This window comes from Euleptes europaea, chromosome 18, assembly GCF_029931775.1.
Source record: "Euleptes europaea isolate rEulEur1 chromosome 18, rEulEur1.hap1, whole genome shotgun sequence".
NCBI lineage: Eukaryota > Metazoa > Chordata > Lepidosauria > Squamata > Sphaerodactylidae > Euleptes > Euleptes europaea.
The window spans coordinates 5,407,697-5,413,891 of NC_079329.1; positions in this window are offsets into that span (position 1 = coordinate 5,407,697).

Sequence of the window (6,195 nt, forward strand, 5' to 3'; positions counted from 1 at the left end):
AGGATCTCAACGTAAGGGCAAAGCCTAAGCATGCTAAATAATGTCCTGATCCACACCAACAAGACATGGCTTGAGAGGCAGTGAGAAAGCCAAAGGTCTAGTGAACTGTTGTATAACAAAGAATATCCACTGGGTGTTTGTTTCAAAGCTCCTGAATCTGGGTAGATTGTGAATACAGAACAGAGATGTCCAGACAAGTCCTGGGCCAAACGCCAGGCAGTCTCTTCACACTAAGCCCCATGGAGCAAAGAGACTGTGGTTGTCGCTCTGCTTCCACTGTAACTGGGGTGCTGTGTAGGGTTGCCAGGTGGTTGGTTTTGGCTGGCAAATGCCCGCCAATCCACCCAGCCACTCCGGGAGTGGCGATCGTGTGCGTGTGCACATGATGACATCACTTCCGTTTTTACTTCCCCAAGTGCCACATCAGGTTTGGGTGTTAAATTCACCATGGTGGTACAGCACTTCCAGAAGTGACGTAATCATGTGAGGGCTCCCATGCCCACGAGCAGCCACCTCAGGCCCACCCGCTAAAATTCCCTGCCGCTTGGGAGGGGGGACCTGGCCACCCTAGTGCTGCTTGATATCCAAAACTCAATCTCATGGTCTTAGCAGACTTATTGAGGCTCTCCAACATCTAATATTTTATTGCTGCTGTAGGTTTCCCTGCAAGAAATAATGCTACAGAGTGAATCATGTGTAATGTCATGGACGGGAGGAAATGAAGAGGCAGAAAGAGAGGCCTGTTTGCAGTGCTGCACACAGTCACATGCCTGAGTGATGTCTGGGTTTCTGGATGGTAGTTTTTATACCATCAAGCAGAGGTTTCCCCTCATTTTGTATCTTGCACAGTAATAGATGCAAGCGTCTTCAGGCTTCAGGCCATTCATACTAATGAATAGAATCTCTATATTCTGTCTTGAACATCAGCTCCTTGGTAACAAGGAGAGAAGTTCTCCCCCTCAGTTCTGACTTTGGTGTGGTGTTTGGCTCCACCATCAGGAAACACCTTTAACGTTCAATTCTCCAGAAGGGTTTTTATATGACCGTTGATTGTTTTTCTCTCACTGTGTCTCTCGTACAGAAATACACCCCTGTGTCCTCTGCTTGCAGGCTGTTCATTTGCAAATAAAAATTCGAGCTATCCTTGGAGGCTGTGAATCGTCCTCGGATGGTGGAGGAATAGTAATTGGTCTGAGAAGGGTTCCAGTAGTATATCAGCCATTCTAGGCCCTTCCCCGGCTTCTGTCGGACCCAGTCCATCCCTCCGGCAGTTGCAACAAATCCGCTTGTGGCACATGTCAGACGAACAGACTCGCCGGGCCTCTTCAGCTCAAAACCCCTTTGGGTCAGAACTATTTCTGAATGGACTCCTAGAAAGCAAAATATAAAATTCAGAAACCATGTTAATTTAGTCTTACTTTTATACCATGTACAGTACTAATCATTATGATGGGTCACATCTCATAACAGTGATATCAGAGGTGAGGAGAACGCTTCTCACATTGAACTCAAGGGGATCAAATACCTTCACAAACTGCTAAAATGAAAACCCAGTACAGCCAATGTGCCATCATGTGTGGAGTTTGGGAGAATCCTTAAATTGGAGGATTAGATGTTTCCTCTTGAGTCCAGGAACTTGAGAGCTAATCTGTCAAATGAAGTCAGGGATAGAGAACACAGATTTGTAGAGGCGAACATCCCCTTGATTTGCATCTCACCCAACATATAACATGCAAGCTCTTCTTCATGGAAAGATTTTAAGTCCTGAGGCATCTTAAAGAGCAACATAGTTTTTTGCTGGGAATAAGCTTTCAAGAATCCAAACTCCCATTGTCAGCTGTGACAGTTGGTTTGATTCACAAAAGGTTATACTCTTTTGTTGGTCTTTAAGGTGCTTCTGGTTTGATGCTTGCTCTTCTACTGTAAACCAACATGGCGTTGTCTACCCCACCTGAAACCATCTTCATGAAAAACAAGCCCCTGTAGTATTTAAACACATTATATAGGTGGAAGAGTAAAAAAAAAAAAAAAAAAAAAGGCAGGGAGAGACAGAGAGTTGCGAAAGGACTTGGAGACCAATTAGATGTTCAATGAATGAATGAATGAATGAATGAATGAATGAATGAATGAATGAATGAATGAATGAAGAGGTGGACTTTCTCTTCCTTTTTTTAATGAGAATCAAACCAACTTACAATTGCCTTCCCTCCCTCTCCGCACAACAGACACCTTGTGAGTTAGGTGGGGCTGAGAGAATTCTGAGAGAACTGTGACTGGCCCAAGATCACCCAGCTGGCTTCATGTGTAGGAATGGAGAATGGCTAAAACAGCATCTGGAAAACACATGCAAAAGCTGCAGGGAGAACGATGTGACCTCTGATGGTTGGAAAAAGCATGCATAATCACAAGGAAGCCACGAAGCAGTTGGCTGGAGTAATCGTGGGAAAACATCCCTGCATAAACCGCCCATGTCTACTCAGAATCTTAATCTGGACTATTCAAAGGGGCTCATTCTCAGGAAAGTTTTCTTTAAAATGCAATGACATTCCCTCTGACTATCACACTGAACAAAGAGACTGAATGTTGGCTACTTGGGAGCAGTTAGATCCACATTGTTTGGGTTCTTTGCTTCAAAGAAATGGTGCTGGAGAATGAAAGATGTATGATATCTGGGACTATGTGCCAAGGAAATGAACAGGATGAAAGAGGGGCCATGGCTCAGTGGTAGAGAATCCGCTTGGCATGCAGAAGGTCCCAGGTTCAATCACCGGCACCTCCAGTTAAAGGCAGGTAGGTGATGTGAAAGACCCCTGCCTGAGAACCTGGAGAGCCGCTGCTGGTCTCAGTAGACAATACTGACTTGGATGGACCAAAGGTCTGATTCAGTATAAGGCAGCTTCATGTGTTCATGTGTTCAAAGAGGAGCCTCTTTCCATCTATAGCACATCCATCCATCCATGAGTGAACACATGAACACATGAATATGCCTTATACTGAATCAGACCCTTGGTCCATCCAAGTCAGTATTGTCTACTCAGACCAGCAGTGGCGCTCCAGGGTCTCAGGCAAGGGTCTTTCACATCACCTACTTGCCTAGTTCCTTTAACTGGAAATGCTGGGGATTGAACCTGGGACCTTCTGCATGCCAAGCGGATGCTCTGCCACTGAGCCACAACCCCTCCCCCAGGTTTCCTGGAATGGCAGTTTTTGTGTGAGTTTGTTTCAGTGTGGCTTGCACAGTAATACATGGAAGTGTCTTCAGGCTTCAGGTCATTCAGCTGCAGGAAAAACTGGCCCTTGGAGGTGTCTCTTGAGATGCTCAGTCGACTTTGGAGGCCACTGTTATAGTAAGTGCTTCCAGCTTTCCAAATATCACCAACCCACTCCAGTCCCTTTCCCATGGGTTGACGAACCCATTTCACTGCATGGGTTGTTAGATGAACTCCAGACACTGTACAAGTCAGTCGTAGTGCCTCTCCAGGACTTTTCATCCCGCCACCAGTCTCAACAAGGGGCTGGGAAGAACCATCTACAGGACAGTAAAAAAATATAGTGAAACCATTGTTAAAAGATATGAAGAAACGATGACCATAGAATGCATGATTTTGTCTAAACAAGGGAACAGTTAGAGCTTCTCTTACACGCTAGGAAGAATAAGAGGAAACATATCCAAAGCCCCAGATCCATAAATTTGATTTTGGCACCAATTCAGAGGACCTGAAGGGAATGCAAGACCTTCAATTCTGCATCTTATGCCTGGAATGATCCTTTAAAGAAGGCTAAACTAGGAAGTAATTTGCATTACGCAAAAGGAAATCCTATTAAAAGAGACCAAGAGAGGCTTAAAACCAAGATGTTAAGAGGAACACCTAGCTGCCACAGGGAGCAGCAATCTCACCTCTTTTCTTTGACACATCTGCCCAGCAACCTCTAAAGAAAGAGACCTGGGAAAAGTAAGTGTTTCGGTTAGCTTACGGAGTTAAAAGCTAAACCTTTTATACTCCTTTTTTGTCTACCTATGAATAACATTTGCAGAACAAAATGCTTTTCTTCTAAACTTTTTCTCTCCATATATAGAATCATAGAATCACAGAATCATAGAGTTGGAAGGGACCACCAGGGTCATCAAGTCCAACCCCCTGCACAATCCAGGACATTCACAACTACCTCTGGTCACACACCCCCAGTGACCAGAAGATGGCCAAGATGTGTTCCATCTCATCATCTGCCTAAGGTCACAGAATCAGCATTGCTGACAAATGGCCATCTAACCTTAAAAAATGATCCACATTTCCCTTATGTTTCCCCCCACACCTGAATAAATGGATAAAATGAATGGGCATCTGTTCCACATTGCACAAGAAGTCATGTTGTTCAAACAATGAGCGGATTTCTCGCCCATTGGACAAATCAATTGACTGACCAAGCTGCCGCCTCCATCTGCATCAATTTATCACCATACTTAACCTCATGAGATTATTACTTCCTTGGGATCTGAATGTCTAACTCATCCCACCCCCACCACCCCACACACATTGTTTTCCCCAGAGCTGACATAACAGGCTTACTTGAAAACTAGAGGTGGCTGCTGCTGTTCTGTGCAAACAAAAAATAGTTATTAACTCTCCATTCTGAGAATCTGAGCTTTCATTAAAAAAAAAAAAATGATGGCAGTCATTATAGCAGCTGACATGGGCCTTTTATGCAAGGATGATTCCCGTGGTCACCCTGCCAACTGCTTCGGGGCTTCCTTTTGATTATGCATGACTTTTCTGCCCCTGAGAAATTGCCTCACACTCACTGCCCCTGAGAAGTCGCCACTCTTCCATGCAAAGAAAAAGAAAAAAATATATATTTATTGAGAAGTCTTCATTCTGAGAACCCGTGATTTCATTTTTTTTAAAAATGAAGCCAGCCATTATGGCAGCAGTCATAGCCCGTTTATGCAGGGACGTCACCCCCGCCAACTGCTTCAGGGCTTCCTTTGTATTAAGTATGCCTTTTCTGTCCGTCAGAGATCGCCTTGCTCTCCCCGTGCATTTAGCCCACATTTCCCAGATTTTGGCTAAGACAGCATCTGGAAAACACAGGCAAAATATGTGAGGAAAGTGAGGCAACCTCGGGCGGACAAAAAAGGCATGCATAATCCAAAGGAAGCCCTGAAACAGTCGGGGGGGGGGGGGAACGCGGGGAAACGTCCCTGCATAAAAGGCCATAGACTTGAGACTCAGTCACAATGCCTAAGACTGAGCAAAGAGACTGAAGTTCGGTCAATTGAGAATCATAAGGTCCACCACATGGGCATCTCTGCCAGCAGTGGATCACTAAATCTGGATCCACTATTGGTACAGAAATTTCATCAAAGGGTATGGTCGGTTCCTTAGTAACACTTTGGGGAGGGAGGGGTGACATGTTTTTTTTTTTTTTTTTAGTTTACTAATGTTACATTTCCAGGGCCCTGCCTACAGAAGAGTATCTTTGTTAAAGGAATTGTGCCAGCAAATGTGTGGCGTAACACTTCACACACTGCTAGCTGAGGAAATGATCAGGAGGAAAAGCAGCCCTCCGTCCAGTTTCTGCACACAAACGCATGCATGAGTGATGCTCAGCTTTCAGGCAGGGTGGTTTTTCTGCCGCGTCTAAAAGAGTTTGTCTCACTGTGCCTCTGGCACAGTAATATGTGGAAGTGTCTTCAGGCTTTAAGTTGTTCAACTGCAGGAAAACCTGGCTTTTGGAGGTGTCTCTTGTGATGCTTAGTCGACTTTGCAAAGTGGGGTTATAGTTATTGCTTCCACCAGCCCAGATAATTCCCATCCACTCCACTCCCTTTCCTGCTGGTTGACGGACCCAGTTCACTCCATAATCTGTTATGGAGAATCCAGACACTGTGCAGGTCAGCCGTAGACTCTCTCCTGGCCTTTTCACCCCACCACCGGTCTCCACCAGAGTCTGAGAAAAAACACCTACAGAGCAGGAAAGAATAGAAAACTGTAAAAAGAATGGAAATGATACCGCGGCTCTCAAAATGCTGCAATCATAGAGGGGAAATGGAAGCTTTTCTTACAGGCAGGGAAGATCAAGAGAAGAATCACCAAGAGCCTCTTTCCCATGACTTTATGTTCGGCAAGAACTCCCAGGACCAGAAGGAGAATGGGGTTCATTCATGGACCCTGTGCCTGTTATGTCTGAAGTGTC